General features: G+C 35.4%; 1 pseudogene; it reads right to left on the minus strand.

Moving 5' to 3' along the window:
• Window positions 1–274: 274 nt before the first annotated feature.
• LOC149209449 (putative protein phosphatase 2C 58) lies at window positions 275–11812 on the minus strand (annotated as a pseudogene).
• Between the last annotated feature and the right edge of the window lie 2998 nt (window positions 11813–14810).

The raw sequence follows: 14810 nt of genomic DNA on the forward strand, positions 1-14810 counted from the left end.
GGGTTGTTTAGTAACTTCTATTTCTATTAGTTACTAGTTTTTTGTTTTTAGTTTCATTTCATTTTGATTAAACTTTCTGTTTTTTTTTTCCTTTTTTTCTATTATCCATTTTCTTGACTTTTAACGTTACTCACTATTATATTAAAAAGGTATTTTAATTATATGCATGTGTGTTAATCATATTTCTTAAGTTTTGGCAATGGCTTTTAACAATACAATATTTTATTAATTATTTTACTTTTATGATAAAATCCTTATTTTTATTGTTTTTAGCTTAATTACGCGGTAAGGCGTTCCTCTGGGAAGGACTCCCCTCCAGTGCCACTCTGTACTTCCTGCACCATTGATTTCGTTGTTAGACGATGGAATTAATATTCACCATTTGATTCGAAGTGTTCGATTCATTATCCCTGGCCGCGCATCGCATCTGGCATCTGGCACATCGCATCTGGCATCTGGCAAGAATGCACTGCACTCCGAAACATTTACACGTTCATTTACTCATTCAATGTAAACAAAATTGTACCCTCAACGAAAATGATGTGTCAGCAACTGCCGGATAAAAACATTTACACGTTCCTTCAAAATCGATAGGTGGAATGTTATTGTTTTGTCCCTGAGCACTGTATGTAAGAATCTACATGTTAAATGGAAAGGACTAGTTGATAAGGATTGTTGATAAAGGTCATCTTGCGCTGAAGCCATCTCGCGCTGAAGCCATCTCTTTCATGGTATTGCTCTTGGTTTTCGCTTGATGAGAGATTTTGTTGTTGGGCCGTTCCCTCTGCTCTCCTTTACGAGCAGTGATCCTAACCCCGTGAACTCCAAGAGATATCTGAAGCATGAACTATTACAATTTTTTGTTCACGGAGACATATTTAGAAAACTACTCCCTTGTAATCAGCGACTTCTTGAAGCTATCAGATTCTGTGGCAACCATTAATTATTTGTAAAAAATAAAATCTAATTTCACCATAAGGCGTTCCTCTGGCCATTGATTTCATTCCAGTGCCACTCTGTACCTTCCTACGCCATTGATTTCGTTGTTAGACGATGGAATTAATATTCACCGTTTGATTCAAAGTGTTCGATTCATTATCCCTGGCCTCGCATTGCATCTGGCATCTGGCCGCGCATCGCATCTGGCATCTGGCAAGCATGCACTGCACTCCGAATCCTCCTGTGCTCTCTGTTCATTAAGCAAAACCCTCCTGCGCTCTCTGTTCATTAAGCAAAATGAGAAACTTCCAGGATGTGGATATCATGCCCGGGGGATCCATGAGCATCGTGCGAGACTGCTGCCATTGTCAAACCCAAGGCCGGAAGTATCGAGCCGGCCCATCACCATACCTTTGGGCATGATCTTCTTGTTGTGTGTGGGTGATCCCGTTTGATAAAGTCGGTTTTCACACGGGGTAAGTGGTATCTCAGAATAAACAGGAAGCAAGCAAGCGGCATAGCATTGGAAATATGGTAGAAGAAGATATGGCCAGGTCCAAACCCCCACATATCCTCAAAACCTAGATTTCTCCGACGTTCTTATAAGTTTAGTAGGTTTATTTTAGCATAAGGAGCCTCAAGGCACTCGAGATATTAACTACCCGTTGTTCGCTGGTTCGATTCCCAAACAAAATATAGACCCTCCACCGCTGAATTTCCAAGGGTTTCAACGACAAATTATCATGCAGGCGCCCTGTCAAAGGTACATCTTTTTTACAGCTTGTTTGAGATCCAGTTTTGGGGTTTGTTCTTTTGTTGTTGCGTTGAAATTGGGTTTACTCAGTGTTAGGTTATTTAGTTGTGTGGGCATATTCTCGGTTTTGTTAATTGAGTGATGCGAATCCTATCTAATTTCTGTAGAAATTATATTTTTTTTTTCCTGGTGGTTCACGGCGTCTGGCACATTGTCTGTGAATTTTCAGGGTTTTTGCAAATTTCATTATTATTTAAATTCATGGTTTTGCTGTAATTGGGGTTCAATTTTGGCTGTAATTGATCTGGTGTTTATGTAAAATTGCAAGAGAGTAGGGTACAAGTCTAATCACTGCTCCTGGAGGTGATAACAGTTTCTTCTGTCTCCATTTCAGGTACATTCATTCTTGTTGTTAGTACCTTGTCTGCGTATTCTATGCACAATTGCGTTGAGTAGAGGTTATTTAGTTATTGGACATGAATTCCCGCACTTAATTTTATGACGGCCGTGTTCTTTTTTGTTTGTTTGTTTAAATTATATTTATTTATTGCATATGCACTGGGAGGTATGAGCATAACAAGATCCAGTAGGCACTGGTAGGTGTGATTGCATTAGTTTTTAGTAGCAGGAACAAGAATCTAGCTGTATCTTAGCCTGGACAATCACGGTCGCCCTCCGAGCACAAGATCCAAATTGTAGCCGCGTGGGTTAATGGCCATCGTATGTGTAGTACTGTTTGTTGCATGACCCTCGGGTTTGGTGTTAATTACCTCCATTATTGCCCCCTGAGGTTTCTAATCCTATTTTTTCACTGTTTAAAATGATTTGCTTCACGGCCCGGCCTAGACTCGTTCACATCAATTTTTGTCATTTTATGAATTTTGTGGCTGTTGATTAGCCAATACTGAATTTTTAGTGTTTCTGACTAGCCCATAGAGTAATGCTACCTCGAGGCTTGTACCCTTTGAAAGTTTTCGCGTTCCTTGAATTGAATCTCCAAACTCTTTGGAATGGGAAGCTCTACTTTTTAACCCGTACATTAAAATTGCTACTGTTGTTAACAAGGTAGAACTTCTTGTAGCCTGGGAAGGCCATATACTCTTGTCTGTTACACGAACGTTTCATACACCTTTGTGTCAATTGCCTTTGTTTTTGCCCCAAGATATTCATCATCCATTTATAAATTGTTTGAAGTGATTGGCCCCGCTAGTCGGGGAAACTTATTTACAACAATATTCACCATTTTATTTATTTTGTGAGCGCTGATTAGTTAGCCTTGATTGTTTAGTTTTCTAGCTATCCGGAAGAATAACGCCACCTTCTCCCTCATGAAAGGTCCCTGTTTCTGGTACTGAATCTCCAATGGCTATATTCAAGATGAGAGTAATGGAATTAAAGGTGCCATAAAGATGATGTTGATTTGTTACTTTGAATTATAGAAATCTATTGGGGTGTTTTTGGGCTTCCCTTGTTTTTGTCCATCATAACTAGGTAGAGATCATTGTATGAAATTTCTTTACTTTCTTGTTTAACAACAATGTAACAGTGGTTGGGTTGGGATAATTTGATTAACATCTCTGATCATTATGCTCTGTTTATTTTGACTTTAATGAAGCAGGTTATGACACAGTGCTTGCACAAATAAATGGTGGTCGGACTAAGAGGCCATTGGATTTACCATCAGAGATGGCTTTAAAAAAGAAAACGGTACCATGTTGAACTAGAGGCTGGTTATAACTCATCTGCACAGAAAGATGCAGACAACAATGATGAAGATGATGATGACTTTGAGAAGCACATATCATAGGAATATTATCGGACCATACTTGGGGAACATACACAAAAGTTCAAGAAAGCCAATAAGTTGAAAGCAGAAGTAGCTGCTGCTGCCCGCGTAGGTCCCTCCACTGCAAAGCGTACATCAAATAGGAAAAGTCAGAAATTAAGTCGTGGCTCTGAGAGGGTTTAAAAGATGAGAGGACTCCACATGGATTAGACATTCCTGCTTTGGCAGGTCCTAATATAGACGACGCAGTCCAGAATCTGGGGAATTACAACCATCTTGACATTGCTCCAGAACATGGTCCTCATACAACAACATCTGGTTTGTTGAAGTTAGCAGAGGGAGTTACTTTTGAAATTCCGCCAGTTTATGACAAATTAGCACCACTTCTTAACTTGCCAAACTTTACAGATGTTTGAATAGAGGAGAGTTTTTTGAAGGGTAGGCTAGATTTGAGATCTTTGTTTGCCATGATGGCTGCCGATAAAAGGAATAGACGTCAGAACTGTGCTAGAATGGGAGAACCTTCCACAAAGTATGAGACTCTTCAGGGCAGGTTGAAAGCACTATCATCATCATGTGACTCAAGCCAAAAGTTCTGTCTGCAAGTATTTGATTCTGATTTGGAAGCATTGCCAACACAACAGGAATCATTAGGCATTCAAAGGCTGATTATGTCTGAAATAGGCAAATTGCAAATTTTTTATGTGAAGGTCTTGGAGAAAGGGGATAGCTATGAGGTTCAATACACACATTTTATCAATTTTCTTGACTTATCATTCTGCTTCCACATACTATCTGTTTTAGCATTCTATTCGATTACAATAGAATTCTTGCCCATGTATACATTGCTAATTTGTAATAATATAATGCATCTTTACATATTCTGTGTCACTAAGAATCAGTGCTTCGATTTGGGCCCCGGGAGGTTGGTGTCCCTTCCTAATTGCAACAATTTTGGTCATTCTTATGGGTTGGAACATGCATGTTTTTCTTATATCACCCTTCACTCTGTTTTTTGCTATCTTTGAAGGAGTTTATCTATCATCTGTATTGAATAAGGTTCCACAGGGTGGTTGGTGTCCCTTCATCATTGCAACAATTTTTCTGACCATAATGTTCTCTTGGAAATAAGGAAGGTAGAAAAAGTATAAATATTTAGCATAGAGAAAACTCAGCATAGAAGGTTTTAATGGATTGGTTGTCGGGGTGAATTCACTTGTACCAGGAATTCATTTCTTTTGCGGTGACCTTATTTCTGACTTACCACCGATTATTGAGCATTATGTAAAGAATGTGGGGTCTCGGCATGAAGTTCTTGTCATTGTCACCATAAGAATGGTTCCAGTCAAGACAATACTTTTGTTGGAGAGATTTATGGTTGGAAAACTAGAGCCAAAAGGTGTATATAAATGTGTAGCCCAATATGGTTACAAACATGCCCCAAACATTGAAGGATCTAAATTTATCAACCAGGTTTTTGAAAGCGTAAAAGACTATCTCAAGCTTAGAGGAACTCATTCCTCCTCACATGACAAAGGTTATGCAAGCATAAATACAGTGGAAGAAAGTAACTACTCTTAGATGAGGAATTGTAGTAGATTGAATTGGCAAAGAATACAAGGTTTGTGTATGTTCTAGGAAAAACCACATTGAAGACTAATAAGACATTGAAGACTAATAAGAGCACTGGGCCTTTTGAAGGATTAATGATTGACAAGCTCTACAGGTTTCTCCAAAACAATTGCAGGTTGACTCTGTCTCCCTACAATATACCACCTGTGCATTTACTTCAAGTCAGAATGGTGCAAGAAATTTAGAGTTCGTTCACAAAAAACTATTAGAAGACAATGAAATTATAAGCTTTTACTCATAATAAAGCTTTTAGGGCCTTAAAGTTCCTGATCACTCAAAAATAAGATATAAATTTTGTACTGTTGTTACTATTTTAATAGATTTATAATATTTCAAAATGCAAATTTCTGTTGAGATCAGAAGAAATAAGCATTAAGTTTTTTACCATTTCTGCAATAAATCATGAATCATGTAGAGTGAAGTGGTACATACATGTTTAAAGTTTTGTGACTGGCGAAATGGAACAAAATGATAACAGCTCATTACTTTTCAGTTTAAATCCTTCTTTTACAGTAAGGCTCTTATTTTTTGATGAAATGCAGAGGTTGGTAAATTAAAATTTTCAAGAAATCCCAGGTAGAGTTTGTTAAGAGGGAATTTTAAATTTTAATAGCAACTCCTTTTTATCCTTTGTCCTCGGAAATTTGTACTGTTGCCACTTTAGCAGCCATTGTAGCCAGTCAAGCATTGATTACAGCAACATTCTCAATCATAAGACAGTCCATGGCTCTTAGTTGCTTCCCTCGAGTGAATATTGTGCATACCTCACAAAATTACGAGGGTTAGATCTATTCACCTGAAGTTAACTATGTTCTCATGGGTATCTGCCTTGTAATTGTCATAGGATTCCATACAATCCTGAATATTGAATAGTGAAATATGAAAAATGAAATTAGATGTCCAAATAATAATAAATATGACATGGAACTCAATCCTTGAAAATATTTTTTCCTCTCATTGGCCCATTATCAGCTCAGCATTGGCACATTTGTGGCGGTTTACAGTGATGATGGCTCCTCTTCTGACTCTCACTCTGACCTCGTTATTGCTCTTCCTCAAACTTCCCAAGTCCCAACTACTTCCACGAAACATTTTCTGGTGCAACACTACTACTGGAATGCTTTCCTCTAACTTACTTCATTGTCTAGGGTTTATGCTTCTGGATTTTCCCCCCTTGTGAGTCCACCCGGACCCCTTTTCCATCTTATTCTCTACTTTTCCTTTCTTTCCTTAACATAGATTTTAGACTGTTTCAGAGATGCTCTAGGCAGTCAATCATTTTTCTTCCCAGTCATGTTGACCTGTTTTGGTCATTTGAGCTCATTACAGATTTTAGACTTTTCAGAGATGCTCTATGCACCTCCTTATTGCTGTTGTCAATCATTGTTCTATCTCTTCCCAATCGGTAGGTTTAATTTAGTTTGACATAACTGAACTTACTGTCAATGTGTTTTTCCTTCTAGAGAAACTGTGATCTCGATTGAAACTTCAGAATGTTTGATCTATATTCTTTGATTTTTTAAAAGTATTTATGTTAATAATTACGTATCATTTCCATAGAAGATTTTATTTTCCCAACAGGCATTGATTCAACTGGTGAGGTCGACGGAATGTTAAGCCAACCACCTTACCTGCATTCTCGCTACAGTTTTCCACATTCCTATAGCATAAGTTAAGGGGTGACACTACGTGCAATTCCACGGACTGGGCAGATAAATTCCCCTCGGATCTGGCACCTAGGGAAAGGAAATTCTCTCTTTGCAATGCAATTACTTGGGGCATCTTTCTTTAAGCACTTCAAAAAAGAACCTCTCTGGTATTTAGATGAAGTATTCGAGTAAAATTAATGAAAATACAGTAATCAAAAAATTTCCTAGATGATTTCTCCAATGTTTGCGAAAAAAAAATATGCATCTAACAGTAACTATGCGAATAAGTCAATGATTGGAAAAAATGCCTTGCCTTCCATAATCCATCACTAGCCAAAATGAGAAATTTTGTGGCTACATCTATGGTCGTGTCTCTCACATCTAGTTCTGAACTTTAATGAACTCGAGGTACATCTCCTAATTTATCAAAAAAAAATGCCATTAAGTATACAGTTTCTCCCTGTGACCATTCAACTGTTACTCTTGAGCTATAACATTAAGATATAATTATAAAGTTACAAATCAAAAAATTATTTAAGTATTTTCTCATTAAAATTAATCTCTGCACTGCATTTGTAGTGGTACCTGGCAGGAGTGTCAAAAATCCACCCTTCTCGATGTTTTGGCGTTCAATACTTGGCTCATGATCAACAGTCAGCTGAATAGCAGTGCCATTTTTACATATAACAGCCCTGGAATCCCCTGTATTTTCTACAAAGAGTTTTTTCCCATCAGCTAAAATAGCAGGGACCACTGTGGAGCCACCGGGCCCTAAATCAGCTGCCTTTGCTAAAATTTTCCCATCAGTCCGGTTGTATGCATTCTTGATGGCACTTTCTGGGTCTGTCCAGAACTTCGGCTCCATTATTATCAGAGATACTTGTCAGCAGTAAAGTACTTAATTAGCATTTCACACCATACAAAAATTTGAAAATAGCAAGTGACAACCAATACAACAAATGGCAGATTAGTTGTAAAAGCATTTTACTGCATGTGCAACAGAGTCAGAAATCTCATCTAATATACAATTTTTTTTTAAAGAGTCATTTGAGAACCATCATATTTATATAAATGAAGGAAATTATCAAAAATGATAACGATTTGTCACAAACGCAATTTTTGCAATAAGGAAGCACTATTGTTTTATGCCATGACGTAATGCTACTACTGGATGTTTTTTCTTTGGATAGGTGCAAGAGACACATGAACATATAAGTATAGGAAATATATGAACAATTTAAGCTATTTGAAAAATAGTGGATTTACGCATGAAACATATTCAACTAGAAATATGATGGAGAAAACAAGAAATTCATTATATGTGAGAAGTAAAATGTTGGAGAATCTTCGCCTTTGAGGTTTGAGAAATGGACATGGCGATATATCACAACTAGAAAAATCTTGTTGATAGATGCAGATCATTGTTACAATTAACAATATATATCATATGCCAAAGATAAAGCACACGAAATTAACCCATGAAGTCAATGCAAGTAGAAACACCATAATAGAACCAATAGAGGAGAAAACGACATTGTTTCACAAGTTACAATCAAGTTAGGAAATTGAGATAAACATATGCAATTTGGAAAATGGAAAGAAACTTTGAACCTGCTCCAATTTAATGTATAATTTTAATTTTTGATTGACAAGCAATAGCAAAACAATACATGTCACAATACAATCAACTGTAAAATTTAAATAGATGTTGAATTTAAATAGATGTTGTTAAATTCACAGAGACCTTCCAAGTATTCCCTATGATTCATAGATGCTAAACCAGGTAGACCATCAGCATTGATTACAAGTATTCCCCATGATTCATAGATGGTAAACCAGGTAGACCATCATCATTGATTACAAGTATTCCCCATGATTCATAGATGGTAAACCAGGTAGACCATCAGCATTGATTACAGTGCATGACCCCAAAGGAATCGTAAGAGTTGAACTTGTGACATCCCATTTCTGAGAAGTTCAATGTCTAACTCCAAAGCCAATCAAGCCAACCCCAGGGCTCAAAAATAAGATAATAAAAAATATATGCATTTGGTAATGAGGCGTGATACCTATCATCCAGCTCAGAAAGGATATAGGTTGGTAACAATTTAAATAGACTTACAAATTAGCTAATTTAGAGAGTTTCATTGTGGGCAAAATCAAGAATCTCATTCTAGATTACGATTTAAGTTGGGAATCAAACCCTACTCAACTAATGAAAGGACTGAAATTTGCTAAACCCCTTTCCAGCACTAATTTAAATATGTAGACTATAGATTGGTACTACCCTGGCACTCCCTAGGTGACATTATCAAGAAGCACATCGGTAGCTACAGAGTGATTGATACAAATGTGGATGCTTCTTCTCCCTCCTCTACTTTTTACATCTATTCCTAATGACAAGTAATGGGCACTTCCACAGTATGTTGTAACTGGTGTACTTTTGAGCCCCGTCGACCTCTCTTTTGGTCACCCACTGCCATTAATAAAACTAGTCTTATCTTATCTTCTGTCGTTCGTTAATAGGAAATGGTACTGTAATATAAAAACAATACTAAATAGCCAGGACTAACTCTCACCAATTTAGATCCTCATCTAGGTGAGCACTTAGTGTCTATACTTTCTTTTCTATATTTGAGGCCAATGTACATTGAGAAATTACACTGTACAATACAAGTATTCAAGAGACATCTGCTATCAATTCCATCTGAGCAACGACAATCTCAGTTACATACCATGAACCACGTAATCCAAATGTACACCAAGAAATTAAACTGTACAAAACAACTATTCGAGTGACACCTCCCATCAGTTCTGTTTCAGCAAAAGCAATCTCGGTTATTTACCCTAAACCTCAAAATTTTGACGACATGGTTCATGGTATACAACTGAGATTGATGTTTGCTAAAATGGAATTAATGGAAGGTATCGCTTGAATAATTTTTTTGTATAGTGTAATTTTTTGAGGTACAATGGCCTCAATAGCCATTGGGTTCTAGGCTTATTCTACATTACATCTTTAATATCGAAAGCAAGATCCAATTTTACCCATCTTTAATATCGGAAGCAGGATCTAATTTTACCCAGATCTATATACATAATAATAATAGTGGATTGAGTACCATCAAAATTGTGTAATAAAATAAATTTTGTTATTTTAATTTTTTATTAGTTTTTTTTAACAAATTTGATTTTTATTTTATTTGGTATAGAGAGTAAATGTTTGAAATTGTTGGTGTATAATTAGCCCATGCCATACATTTCAATAATGAACATTTCATGCAGTTTTGTTAATAGTGTTTTTGTAATTCACTGTTAAAAAATTAGAATTAACCATATGTAGTGGTAGTAGGCAAGACCTTTTTTCGCACCATTTATGACTGAATTTTTTCAGATTTTATGAAGAAAATTGATATTTAAAATTTTCTTTCAAGAGGTTCTAGGGAATTTGTATTTGGAAAATATTATATCCATGGTTTATAAATTACTCACAAAAAGTTGATTCAAAGTAAAATTCCAATTTCTATTGTGATGGGTTAGAAATGGTTTTAACTATTGACTTTTGTATTTTAATTTTCCCCTAGCTTTTAAATACATTTCAAACTCTTTAATTGGCTTCATGGATTGTGAATGCTTAGAATTATTGACCTAAATATATGTATTATTAATGTCTTTTGCAAAACAACCCTTCACAACCACTATAAATAAAATAGACCCTAAAATCTTTGAACCCCACACAATATTTAAAATTTTTAAATCAGTAATATTATTAAATAAACTAATAACATTTTTTTTGAGAAATTTAAATTTTATAAATTCTCAATATTACTTGCAGTTATTCTTAGTTGTAAAAATTTTACACATTTAGGGACGAAAGGCACACTCATCATAAGTTTTACTTCATGAATTGGAAGGTCAGTTTACCAAAAGAAAAATATAGTATTTTATTGGGAATTGCACGAGAGTAACAAGGTGCTCTACAGCCCAGTATGACATAGATGTTGTTCTATATATATATATATATATATATATATATATATATATATATATATATATATGGCAATATCTAAAAAATAAATAAAATAGCATAGATCCATCATAAACCCGGATCTCTCAAATACCAAGAGAGATCAAATAATAATAAAAATTTACACCTCAAGAAATTTGATCCCTCTCAGTACTTGATGAACCCAAATTTGATGAATCTACACTAGTTTTAATAAAACCCTTTAAAAAAATGTTTAAAAAATGTATTAAAACATCATCACTAAAAAAATTGAATAAAGTTGATCAGTTCAAAAATTTACAAAAAAAGTTGAAATGCAATACAAAATCTTGCAAAAAGGCCAAGAAAGTTTGAGATGACATCCAAGGCACAAGCACTTCATACCTACCTCATTTAAAATGTTGTCAAAAAGATTTGATTGCAAGTAACATGGGATGCCATGTCCAAAATGTCCGTCAAAGATAGCAAAATGCCCCAAATCATGATCTTCTACATGCCTATACTCTGTGACATGGTAGTCCTCCATATCATGCCTTGTTTTACCCTTCACTAAATGAAATCCATGAATTACTTTATTGTTTGGTAACTTGCAACGTCCTTTTCTTGTATCAGATGAGGATGGAGTGAAGCCAGCTGCCGTATTGTTGCCACTTTAGCAGCCATTGTAGCCAGTCAAGCATTTATTATGGCAACATTCTCAATCATAAGACAGTCCATGGCTCTTAGTTGCTTCCCTCGAGTGAATATTGTTCATACCTCACAAAATTACGAGGGTTAGATCTATTCACCTGAAGTTAACTATGTTCTCACGGTTATCTGCATTGCAATTGTCGTAGGATTCCAGGATGGAAAACAATTTGGCAATGCATATGGTAAGAATATACGAATTTATATCTGACAAACGAATTTGGTAGTTTTTATCGATTCTTTTGAGTTTCCAAGGATAATTTTAGGTGTTTGGTGGTGCAGGGGTTGCAGTGGTTGGGGTCATGTTCATTACAACGTGCGTAGTAACCTTGGTCATGCTTGTGGTTTGGAACATGCATGTTTTTCTTATACTACCCTTCACTCTATTTTTTTCTATCTTTGAAGGCATTTATCTATCATCTATATTGAAAAAGGTGCCACAGGGAGGTTGGTGTCCCTTCCTAATTGCAACAATTTTGGTCATGCTTGTGGTTTGGAACATGCATGTTTTTCTTATACTACCCTTCACTCTGTTTTTTGCAATCTTTGAAGGAGTTTATCTATCATCTATATTGAATAAGGTGCCACAGGGTGGTTGGTGTCCCTTTGTCATTGCAACAATTTTTTTGACCATAATGTTCTCTTGGAAATAAGGAAGGTAGAAAAAGTATAAATATTTAGCACAGAGAAAACTCAGCATAGAAGGTTTGAATGGATTGATTGTTGGGGTTAATTCACTTGTATCAGGAATTCATTTCTTTTGGAGTGACCTTATTTCTAACTTACCACCGATTATTGAGCATTATGTAGAGAATGTGAGGTCTCTGCATGAAGTTCTTATCATTGTCACCGTAAGAATGGTTCCAGTCAAGACAATACTTTTGTCGGAGAGATTTAAGGTTGGAAAACTAGAGCCAAAAGGTGTATATAAATGTGTAGCCCAATATGGTTACAAAGATGCCCCAAACATTGAAGGCTCTGAATTTATCAGCCAGGTTTTTTAAAGCATAAAAGACTATCTCAAACTTAGAGGAACTCATTCCTCCTCACATGACAGAAGTTATGCAAGCAGAAATACAGTGGAAGAAAGTAACTACTCTTAGATGAGGAATTGTAGTAGATTGAATTGGCAAAGAATACAGGGTTTATGTATCTTCTAGGAAAAATCACATTGAAGACTAATAAGAGCGCTAGGCCTTTTGAAGGATTACTGATTGACAAGCTCTATAGGTTTCTCCAAAACAATTGCAGGTTGACTCTGTCTCCCTACAATATACCACCTGCGCATTTACTTCAAGTCAGAATGGTGCAAGAAATTTAGAGTTCATTCACACAAAACTGTTAGAAGACAATGAAATTATAAGCTTTTACTCATAATAAAACTTTTAGGGCCGTAAAGTTCCTGATCACTCAAAAATAAGATATAATTTTGTACTATTGTTACTATTTTAATAGATTTATAAGATTTCAAAATGCAAATTTCTGTTGTGATTAGAAGAAATAAGCATTGATTTTTTTACCATTTCTGCAATAAATCATGAATCATGTAGAGTGAACTGGTACATACATGTTTAATGTTTTGTGACTGGTGGAATGGAAAAAAATGATAACAACTCATTACTTTTCACTTTCAATCCTTATTTTACAGTAAGGCTCTTATCTTTTGATGAAATGCAGAGGCTGGTAAATTAAAATTTTCAAGAAATCCCAGGTAGAGTTTGTTAAGCGGGAATTTTAAATTTTAATAGTAACTCCTTTTTATCCTTTGTCCTCGGAAATTTGTACACTCTCGAGTTGTTTGGGGCTAAGTACCAGTTCATGTGTTACAGGCCCAAGCCACCAAACAACACTTTTACGATGTTGGGTCCCTTCAAATTCTGAATCTAAGAAGCCCCATAGGAGCAACAAAATGAAAATGATACCTAGAAAATCACTCTTCTTGCCTAAGCCACCAAAAGGCACCAATCCTAGTAAGGCTTAAGGAGGACCAACGATAATTATAAGGATCCCATGCTTCCACTATACTCTCTATTGCTTTATGATCCAATATGTTTCTCATCCTACCTTTCCATTTTGTTTTGAATGTGGAGTCTTTACAGCCTAAGCCCCTGTAGCAATATTCAAAATGTGGCTAGAGTTGCTTTACAATATCTGTAGATGACAGTATGCAAAATTGTTTTATTATTATTGTTTTGATTTAATGTTTCATTATGCATACTAAATCTTTTTTTCATATAAAACCAAATTTTAAATGTTTACTCATTTACAAATACTACAACAGATACCCCTTTTTCGGATTGATGTTTATGAGTAGTAGGCCAAAACTTGCCAAACACTTCAATTTCTTTTCCAAAATTTCAAAGATGCCCATTTGAAAAACCTTAACATAATGTACAAAAACACGTTCACATAAACAACAACTACTACATGGATAATGGATAACCTCTACCTGAGATTAACTATAACTCATTATCATCCACCTATGCTTTCAAGAATGTCCATTCACATGTTGCTATTCTTCCACAAACTGCTATTACTTATAAAATATCCCTATTCAAAACACACATAACTAATAGTTTCAAGTGTAACTCAATATCATCCACGCTTGCCTTCAACAATGTCCATTCACATGTCACTATTCTTCTACACACTATTATTTACAAAATATCCATATTTAGCATACACATAACTAACAATTTCATTTGCAACTCATTATCATCCACCCTTGCTTTCAACAATGCCCATTCACATGTCGCTATTCTTCCACACTCTATGCCTTATGGCGTTTCCTTTGGAACATCAGGTGCAAATGCTAGTTATACTTTATTTTAGCTAACCTACGAGTACTAACTACTATATAACTCTTGTTTTTTAATAAAATTAATTCAACAAAATACTATGAATCAAAACATACAAAATTTATACTATCACTTTATTTTTTAAAATAAAACAAATTTTTAAAATGAAAAAAATATTACGGTGACTCGCGAGAGGGAATATTAAACACGGAATACATTTCTCATAAATATAAACGATCAGTTTATTATTTTGTGAAGATGCCATGGTTCCAACGTCCACAGCGAATCTTTCGGATAAGGGAGCTTTCTACATTTTATGCATACATTTTATTAGATATATTTTAATTGGTTGCTTTATAAGTGAAACCATCACTATCTCTCTTGCTACAGGCAATACTAATTTCCACGTAATGCCAAATAATATTTTGTGGTTCGGCATGATCGTTGAATTTAAAACCATACGAATCTGACCGCATATATAAGACTCTGTATACTATTTGTAAAACCTAACAAGGTGACTTGAGGGTAATGACGAAGACCGAAACGCATAAAACGATTG

This window comes from Pinus tabuliformis, chromosome 1_2 (genome assembly GCF_031772625.1).
Source record: "Pinus tabuliformis cultivar Carrire ecotype Pingquan chromosome 1_2, CPIR1, whole genome shotgun sequence".
Taxonomy (NCBI): domain Eukaryota; kingdom Viridiplantae; phylum Streptophyta; class Pinopsida; order Pinales; family Pinaceae; genus Pinus; species Pinus tabuliformis.